General features: G+C 41.8%; 1 non-coding gene across 1 annotated transcript; it reads right to left on the bottom strand.

The window, feature by feature from the left end:
- Positions 1 to 607: 607 nt before the first annotated feature.
- On the bottom strand, positions 608 to 670 carry LOC123628968. The gene has a single exon (XR_006731843.1). It is a non-coding gene; the product is annotated as a U7 small nuclear RNA (small nuclear RNA).
- Between the last annotated feature and the right edge of the window lie 9,641 nt (positions 671 to 10,311).

Raw genomic sequence — 10,311 nt, forward strand, 5'->3', positions numbered from 1 at the left:
AAATGGCATCCCAAGAGGAATGTCTAAGCCCAGCACTATTGAGATGAACAGGAGCTCAGAAATCACTGCAGTTCCCTTCTGAAACTGAATAGCTTCACTTCTAGGAAGTCTTGGTAAGAGGTAGTCCTCATCCTAGGTATATGGGGCATTGCCATGTGAAGCCACTTGCTCCGTTGTAATTGTGGAACAAGTGAAGTCAGGTTAGGAGAGAGAGGCTGGGTAACATTCAGAGATAGCAGCTCCTTCCTTTGTTCTCCTATAGCAGATCTTCTGTTCAGCATTTTTCCCATGGTGTTAGGGTTATTGGGTGGGTATATCCCCCATTAGCTCCTAGAGTTCCTAGAACAGGAGCAGGTGTCTCAGGCATCTCTGTAGCTCTAGCATCTAGCACAGGGCGTGGCATACAGTGGGCATTCAGTGAATGTCTTCTGAGAAACCTACTTTCAGCCCCCAAGTTGGGTCGGGGCCTCTCTTCTCTGCTCCCATAGCACCTGGTGCTCTTTTTCATCTATTGGAGTACTGATTACACTGTATTCTAGCTGCCAGATGACTTGTATCTCTGGGGTAGGGACTATGTAGTTCTTTTCTTTTTCCCTTTTATTTGGGGGGGGGTGGTTCCGATAAGGACCGGAAAACCTACTAGACAAATTCTAAAAGAGCTGTAACACTTCCTTTTTTTTAATTTCAAAAAATTTAAGAGGTACAAGTGTTTTTTGTTACATGAATAAATTGTGTCATGCTGAAGTCAGGGCTTTCAGAGTACCTGTTACCAGAATAGTGTAGATTGCACCTGACAGGTAGATTTTTATTCCCCGCCCGCCCTACCCCCTTCTTAGTTTCCAACATCTATCACTGCTCTTTATGACCATATACATCTCTCGTTTAGCTTCTACTTATAAATGAGAACATGTAGTATCTATTTTTCCATTCCTGAGATACTTCACTTAAAACTTGTATAACTGCTATAGAAAGCAGTATGGAGATTCCTCAAAGAACTAAAGTAGACCTACCATTTGATCCAGCATTCCCATTACTGGATATCTACCCAAAGGGAAAGAAGTCATTTTATAAAGAAAAGACACCTGTACCTGTATGTTTACTGCAGCACAATTCACAATAGCAAAGATGTGCAGTTCTTTTCTACCACAGTGCTACCACACTGACTGGCACCGAGGAGGTACTGAATAAATATTTGATGGATGTATGGATAAATTTATTGTTGCAAAACTTCAAATATTATGTAATAACTTCCTCCCTCCTGCCTTGTGGAGCTCCTAGAAAAGTACTTCCCCCAGCACTTTGCTAAATATTTTGTCCTTGTCATTCTTTTCATCTCCATTATTTGAGAACCTACTATATGTCTACACTGTACCAGGAGCAGTCCCTATACAGAGATACACCAGACAGGTCCTGCCTTGTCAAGAAAGGTTTTGTAGATGAGGAACATTCAGAATTAAAACAATGTCAGTCTGAAATGAAAGCAAAATCTTAATGAAAATGTAGGAACTTTATTCCTAAATCAGATAGTTTAGTGGTACACACAGGAGATTTTCCTCTTCTCCATTCTTTCTTCCATGTACGCCATTCTTGCCTGTTTTTATACATCTGCCTATCTTCTGTGTGTCTTCAGCTTTCAGATTGGAAGCTGCAGTGTTGCGGCATCTAGCTCCTTTAGCAGCCTGGAGCCTTTCTGCTGAAAACTGCAGTGTCAGCTCTCATTGAAGGACAGTTCATTTATAACACTATCAAACTAAATTCATGCCTACCAATTGTATTGGAGACTTGCTAGTAATGTCTTCCTCTTTCATTTTGTAACTTCCATAGGCACCAGAGCTGATTAGATAAGTTTTTTTTTTTCTTGCAAGAATGATGTTTATCTCAGGCCTGGAATCTTTTGGTAATTTTAAAAATGGTTATTGTATAGCATTTCCATTGGTAGATAAATTGATTGTGCTTTGTTGTTGTTTTCCATCTTGTGAGACTAAGAGTTATCCTAACAGCTACATTGCCAGTTCTACCTTTTGTCCCAAAAGAATCTGAACTATCCTTAATTGAAGGTAGTAAATGCTGGATTATTTGTGTTTCTGAAAAGATTTGCCAAACAGTCTAGGCATAGTGCTGTATTCATTAGCGTAAATGCTAGATAAACCCCCAAATTTTAGTGGATTAAAGCAATAAAGTTTCTTTCTTAGGCATATCACTTCTCCAAATGGTGATTCAGGGACCCAGACTCCTTTCGTCTTATGGCAATGTCATCTTTAACATGACATTCCCAAGGTTGCTCTAGGTTTTGTCTTCATTCCAGCCAGCTGGAAGGAGAAACAAATGTGGAGGGTATTGTATAAGAGGGCAGGATGGGAGATGTTGTATATTAATATTGCTTTGGTCCATATTCCAGTGGGCAAAAATCAATCATATGAATACAACTAACTATAGGGAATACTGGCAAATATGGTCTAGATTTATGTACATTCCCAGGAAAGGGAAACAGGTTTTCATGAACACATAGTATCTGTAATGAATAACTGTGGAGAGACCACTAGAAAACTAAACCATTCCTTCTATACCTGTCTTCCTTCCACTGGGTCTTCCTTCCACTGGTGCAACAGAGCCACTGGGGAATAGACACACTGTTTCCCACTCCTGTTGTATTTTTAGATATGCCCTTAGCTTCCAGGTGGAAGGAGCTAGACACTAACATGATTGATTGTAAAGGATGATTGATCCAGAGATTAAGAATCATTCACTGAATGCCATCTTAGGGAATAATACATCTCTAAAGAAAATTGTATCATCTGCATTTTCCCTTTTATCTTTTCCTTACATGTTTGCCTAGAGGTGAGGAAACTGGGCTCTCTCTCTGGTTCCTGCTGAAAGGAGACATCAAGTTGTGTTCTGAAGTATTAGCAAGCCAGAGCTGGGACTCACATGTAACATTATCAAAGTCATTTTATAGAGCTGAACAAATATTTGCCAAGCAATCAATATGTGCCAAATACTTGCTAGGAGTTGAGGCTATAGAGATGAATAAGATGCTTAAAAATAGTAATGAAATATCTCTTTTCTGTGATAGTATTGGCAAACTTTAAAAGGCTGACAACAGCAAGTGTTGGTAAGGATAAGGATATAAAGAAATGACAACTCTTGAACAATACAGATGGGAATAAAAGTCAGTACAGCTACACTGGAGAGCAATTTGGCAGTGTCTATTAAAACTAAAAATTCACATAACCTACAATCTATCAGTTCCTCCTCTAGGTCTCTTTACTAGAGTAACACTTATGCATATATACAAACAGACATGCAGTAAAGTGCTTTTGTTGTAACTTTTCTGTAATAGCAAAATCTTGGAAACAATCTAAATGTCCATTGATGGGGATAAGACCACTGGGGCCTAGGGATCCCATTTTTGAGGCTGTGGGAGGAGAGGAGGTGAAGGAATGCTGCCTGAGCAGGAGGCGTAGATAAGAGTAGAAGTTAACTGCCTAGTTGGGGGACATTCCATCAATCTTGGAGTACAGCAAAGCGGATTCCCACCTTAAAGCCTGAGGGGCCTCATGCCTAAAAAGCCGTGGAGCAGCTTGACATGAAAGCCACCCACGACTGTAAAGGAAGATTGCAAAATGTCAGCCCAGGAGAAGGGACCCAGGCTCCAATTCTTAAAAACACCAGGTTGAGCTCCTTCCCTCCCCTTTCTCAGTAGAACGTCTCAGTTAATGGGGAGCTAAGCTCCCAATAAGAAGTACTAATCTCTTTGTCCCTCAATCGAATGGGCCACAGCTGCTGAGTTCAGCGGTACTATCTATACATACCTTAAGGTGTAGTTGTGCTTAGTAACAAGCTATGTGTTCCTGCTTCTATAGATAAAAGAGTAATTAGCTAAGGCATCTTGTGACTATTAGGGGAGACTTGAAACTTCTACGCATTGTAACCCATGAGCTTTTCATATGAAATCATTGTAATCTATAGCATGAAAGAGAGAATAAAAAAGGGTGCTAGATTTCAGTCAGTACCACCTGGCTCACAGGCATGTTGGAGGTCCCCTGACCTTCCCACACCCTTTCACCTTACTTTTTGTGCCCGTGTCTTTGTCTCTCCCATCTCTTGCAGCGCACACTGCCTGGGGACCTGGTTATATCAGGGGTGTCGTGAACCCTCAATAGTCTATGAATAGCAGAATGATTAAATAAGATAGGGGTACATCCATATAATAGATTATTATACAGCAATCAAAAGGAATTTACTAGATATATATATCAACATGGATAATTTTCAAAAACATTTTTGAGTAAAATAAGCAAGTGGCAGAATGATGCACATAGCCACATGACATTTGGGAAAACATGTGCAAACCAATACTATGTATTTTATATGGATATGGATACAGATATGTCTGTAAATGTATCCTTCCTTGTGTGGAAGAAATAATATCCAACTCATATTAGTGTTTGGTTACCTTTGGAAAAGGAGGGAAGGGATAGAGCATGGGGATAGAGGTCAAGTGGGCATTTGGCTTTGTAATATTCTATTCTGGAACAATGAACAGTGTTTTTATAAACTATTTTTTTAATTTTTTTATTATTTCAGAATATTATAAACTATTTTTAAAGAAAATAAATTGAAGGACTGGAAGTAAAAGGGCCAAAATGTCTTTAATGGCTATTTGTGAATATTAGAAACGGTGGTAATTGTATTATTCTTTGTACTTTTCTGTATGTTTTAAAATTACTGACAATAGGAAGAACAACTAGAGAAACAATCACAAAAACCCATTGTCTGTGACTTCAAAGAGCTTGTTCTCTAATGGGGAAAGATAGGTATAAAGAATAAAGAGTTCAGGGTACTGAGAGAACATAAAGGAGAGGCCCCTAACTTAAACTTAGGGGTCCAGCAAAAGCTTCTCAGAGAAGATGCTGATGATTTAGGCCTTGATGATTAAGTATCAGCTTTTTTAGTTAAGACGCTGCATCCTGTGGTAGTCTAGGCCAAAGAAGGATTATAAACAACAGAGTGGAGATAAACAGTAGCATAGTACATGAGGAAACTCCAATTGGTTTTGTCTGGAGTACAAATTGTCAGGTGGGGGTGGTGATAGGAAATGAAGTAATGTGGATAAATAAAGATTGGAAAGATTTCACTAAGGAGCTTGAACATTTTCTTATTATAATTACTAAAATGTATTGAAATGATTTATCATGTGCTAGGCATTGCATGGAGCTTTGTACATGTACATCATTTAATTTTCTCTACAGCCTATAAGACATAGTTACTATTATTATTTCTATTATATTTTACAGAAAAGAAACTGAGGCTCAGTGGGAGGATTGGGTCTGTGTCTGGGCAGTGAAATACTTTTTGGTTGACTGATTGATATCTGGAGGTTCCACTGAGGGGATTCCATGCCAGAATACTATACATACTTAAGAGTTGTTTTCTATCTCTGGGGATGAGTTTGTACTAAGCTAGTGATTTTTAAATGTTGGTGAGCATGAAAACCACCTGGGGTAGCTTAATATCATGGAAGTTCCTGGGCTCCAACCTATGGATTCTGATTCAGCAAGTCTGGGCCAGAATGCAGGAATCTGTAGGTCTAACATCCATCTCCAGGTGATTATGCTGCAAATGGGCCTGGGATCACACTGCAAACAATCCCAACAGTGTTGCCTTTTCTTTGTTGAGATCTTTGGACCACTGGTATCCATTTTAAGCATGGTTGCTCAAGGACACGGCAAATTCTACACATTATAAGAAATAGCCCCATTACCTTGGGACTCTGTTTCATTTAGATAACCAGTCACAGACCTAAATAGAATAAGCTCATCTGCAGAACCTATAGAGTGAATTAGGGGCCTTCAGCTGCTCACCTGAGCTCTTCCAGCTACTAGCACTCATTAGGCCCAGGGATGAGCACTTGGTATATGCTTAGTACACACTGCTGGGTGGCCAGTTGATTAGGCTCAGCATGATTGTAAAGAAGATGGAATGGGAGAAAATATTCACAAACTATACATCTGACAAAGGACTAATATCCACAACCTACAAAGAACTCAAACAAATTACCAAGAGAAAAACAAATAACCCAATTAAAAAGTGGGCAAAAGACATGAACAGAGTCTTTTCAAAAGAATATAGACAGGCTGGGCACGGCGGCTCACACCTGTAATCCTAGCACTGTGGGAGGCCAAGGCGGGTGGATTGGTCGAGGTCAGGAGTTCGAGACCAGCCTGAGCAAGAGCGAGACCCCTTCTCTACTAAAAATAGAAAGAAATTATCTGGACAGCTAAAAATATATATAGAAAAAATTAGCCAGGCATGGTGGCGCATGCCTGTAGTCCCAGCTACTCGGGAGGCTGAGGTAGAAGGATTGCTTGATTTCCAGTTTTATTCTGCTGTGATCAGAGAAAATACATGGTATTATTTTGATTTTTTTTTAATTTGTTGAGCCATGGTTTGTGGCCTAAAATTTGATCGATCTTGGAGAATGTTCCATGTACTGATGAAAAGAATATATAATCAATAGTTTTTGGGTAAAATGTTCTGTAAATTTCTGTTAAGCCCATTTGTTCTAGAGTCCCATTTAAGTCCGGTGTTTATTTGTTTTCTACTTGGATGATCTGTCCAGGTCTGTCAGTGGGGTGTTGAAATCCCTGGCAATTATGATACTACTGTTGATCTCTTTGGTTAGATCTAGTAGGGTTTGCTTTATGAATCTGGGTACTCCTGTGTTAGGTGCAGAAATAGTTAGTGTTGTGTCTTCTTGTTGAATTTCTGCCTTTACCATTATATAATGACCATCTTTGTCTTTCTTTAATATTGTTGATTTAAAGTCTATTATTTCTGAAACAAGAATGGCTACATCTGCTTTCTTTTGGTTGTCATGTGCATGAAATATATTTTCCATCTCTTAACGTTGAGTCTGTAAGAGTCCTTTTTCGTTAGATGTGTTTCCTGGAGACAGCTGATACTTGGCTTTTATTATTTTTTTATTCATTCAGCCAGCCCTTTTCTCTTGAGTCGGGAATTTAAACTGTTCACATTGATTGATATAATTGTTATGTGGGATGCTGTTCTGTTCATCTGGCTGGGTAGTACTTTGTTGCTTTGTTTTATGTTTTATACTTTTGTTATGTATGAACTCTGAGCTTTAGTTTTTGGGTAGTTTTACACTGGTGGGTGACCATTGTGCAGCCAGTTCAGTTCTGAGTATTTCCTGCAGGGCACGTCTGGTCTTGATATAGTCCCTCAGTCTTTGCTTGTCTGACAAGGTCTTTATTTCTGCTTTATGTATGAAACTTAATTTTGCAGGATACCAAGTCCTAGGCTGGCAGTTGTTTTGTTTCTGAAGATTGGAGATGGTGCCCCAATCCCTTCTGGCTTGTAAGGTCTCCGTTGAGAAGTCTGCAGTTAGCCTGATGGGTTTTCCTTTGTAAGTTACTAGATTTTTCTCCGTATGTCTTGTAGAAGTTCCTCCTTTGTGTTGACTTTGGCCAGTCTGATGATTATGTGTCTTGGTGATTGCCTATTTGCAATGAGTCTCCCAGGTTTTCGTTGAGTTTCTTGTATCTGGATGTCTATATCTATAGCAAGACCAGGGAAGTTTTCCTTGTTTATTCCCTCAAGCAGGTTTTCTAGCCCTTGTGCATTTTCTTCTTCACCCTCAGGGATGCCTATGATTCTTATATTTGACCATTTTACATAATCCCATAATTCTCATAGGATTTGTTCATTCCTCTTAACTCTCTGTTCATTATTTTTGACTGACTGATTTAATATGAAAGAGTTGTTTTCAAGTTCTGAGATTCTTTCTTCTGTCTGGTCTAGTCTATTCTTAAAACTTTCCACTGTGTATTGTATTTCCTTAAATGAATTTTTCATTTCCAGAAGTTCTATTTGGTTTTTCTTTAATATGTCTATCATTTTAGTGAATTTTTCATTCATTTCCTGAATTGTTTTTCTGGTTTCTTTGAGTTGGTTTTCCATTTTCTTCTGAATTTCACTGATTTTTCTTACAATCCATATTTGGAATTCTTTACCTGTCATTTCAATATTTTCATTTTTGTTGGTATCCATTGCTAGAGACCTGGTGTTCCCTTGGTGGGTATGCTTTTGCTCTGATTTTTCAAACTTCCAGAGTTCTTTCACTGATTCCTTCTCATCTAGAGTAGCTGTGGCTTCTTACTTTTGGATTTTCTTCTGTTTAGATGGGTATTTTCCCCTCCTCTCACTTGTATATGTGTATTTGTAGCATATGTTGATTGAGTACGAATCTTTGGCTTTCTTTGTGTATGCTTTGATAATGATCTATTTAATAGGTTCTGTGTAGAAGCTTTAGTTATAGGTATCCTTAGTGTGGTATTTTTCTCAGTTGCTAGTTGTTTATAGTCTGTAGCAGTGGTGAGCTATGTGTGGGGGCAAATTCCCTGTCTCACTTTGATGACAGAGGATGGAGGTCTTCGAAATCCTTTCTCTTTCCCCAGCCCAGTGGACTTCTTAGCTATGTGAGTTGTATTGACACACCCAGTTTAATCTCTGAGACAGTAGGTGGCCCTTGTGGTGAGAGTTGATCTCACCCTGTAAGATTGAGTCATTAAATGCTGTGTAAAGGGCTGTGGAAATCGACCTCCTTGTCAGTAGGTGGTGCTTGCTGGAAGGAACAAGCTACAGTGTTGTTTTAGATACCTGTGACTGGCTCTAGCCTCTCAGGTGGAGCACTCAAATGGCCTAGGTGGTGGTTGGTGCCCTGAAACTTTTGGGTGAGTTCTCACTCTCTCACAGTGGAGGTGTGTGGGGAATTGAGGTTGGGCAGAGAGGGGTTGGGCGAGTTTGCCCTCAGGTTCTACGATAACTGGTAAGGTAGCTGTTTCAACAGGGTTTGAGGTCTGCTCCCAGCTTCTGGGGTAAATCACCAAGGAGGGGCTGATGTAGCTCCACCCAGCCAGAAAGTCTGGTTGTGGAGGCAGGGCCAGCTGAGATTCACAGTCTGGTTATTTGGTTCTCAAACCTCCCCCGGCCTGTGTGTCTGATCCGCTAGTGTCTGTCTCCACAAAAGGTTGGTGGGCAGGGAGCTCCCAAATTAGGCACCCCAGGTTCACTATAAATCCTCTAGGGAAGAGGCATAGGCCCCACTCTCTCTGGAGACCTCAGCCTGGAGAACGCAGCCACTGATGAGAAGTGGCTGTTCACCAAAATCTTGTCTAAAATTTCTCTCTCAGATGGAATGGGTAGGGAAGGGCCCATAGCTCTAGGTCATCCTGAGCATCTGAATGCACCCCACCTAGTTGCTATGGCTCCCAAGGGCAGCTGCTTCCTCTCAGGAGGATCCACCCCAATCCAACAAGTTGGCTTTCCTGTCAGCAGTGGTGGGGGTGGAATGGGTGCTCTGCCAACTCATTGCATCTCAGAACCCCAGTTTTCTCCCATCAGTTCTGTTCATGTAGGCCTCCTCTCCATCTGAGTCCAGTTCCCAGACCTCCATCCTATGTCCCCAGTAACCTGCTCAAGTCTGGGCGGTATATGGGGTCCAGCCTGCTTGTCTGACCCGTTGGTGTGTGACTGTGAAACACCTGTGAGCAGGGAGCTCCCAAATTGGGCATCCTGGGTCTACTACAGTCCCCCAGAGGGAAAGGTGTGGGAACCACAGTCGGTGGAAGTCTCAGCCTGCAGCATCCGCCCACTGGAGAGGGACAGCTGCTCACTGGATTCTCAGCTCAAACTTCTCTCCTGGCTGGAACAGGTGGGGAAGCCGCCAGCTCCTGGGCAGCCCAGCTGCCTGCACACCATGCCTGGTTGCTATGGCACCTGGGGCGGGTTTCTCCTCTCCAGATGCTCTGTCCCAATCCAACAGGGCAGTTTTCCAGGGTGGGGAAATAGGCACTCTCCACACTAGCCATGCTTTGGAACCCCCCAGTGTTCTCCCATCAGCTCTGTGCACGTGGGCCTCTTATCCTCCACAGTCCAGCTCCCAGACCTCTGCCCTGTGTCCCCAGTAGCCTGCTCAAGTCTGAGGGGCACAGAGTCTGGCCTGCTTGTCTGACCTGCTTGTCTGTGCCTTCACAAAAGGCCTGTGGGCAGGGAGCTCCCAAATCTGGCACCCTGGGTCCACTACAGGCCCCCAAGTGGAAAGGGGTGGGACCTACTCTCTGTGGAAACCTCAGCCTATAGCACATGCCCACTGGGGGGAAGTGGCTGCCTGCCAAATTCTCAGCTCAAACTGCACTCCCAATTGCAGTGGTTGGGATAATAGTGGGGGAGGAAGCATCTGAATGGAAGAAAGCCAGCTTTCCAGTCTCTCGTGGCTCTGTGCTTGGAGGG

Source organism: Lemur catta, chromosome X (genome assembly GCF_020740605.2).
Source record: "Lemur catta isolate mLemCat1 chromosome X, mLemCat1.pri, whole genome shotgun sequence".
Lineage (NCBI taxonomy): Eukaryota > Metazoa > Chordata > Mammalia > Primates > Lemuridae > Lemur > Lemur catta.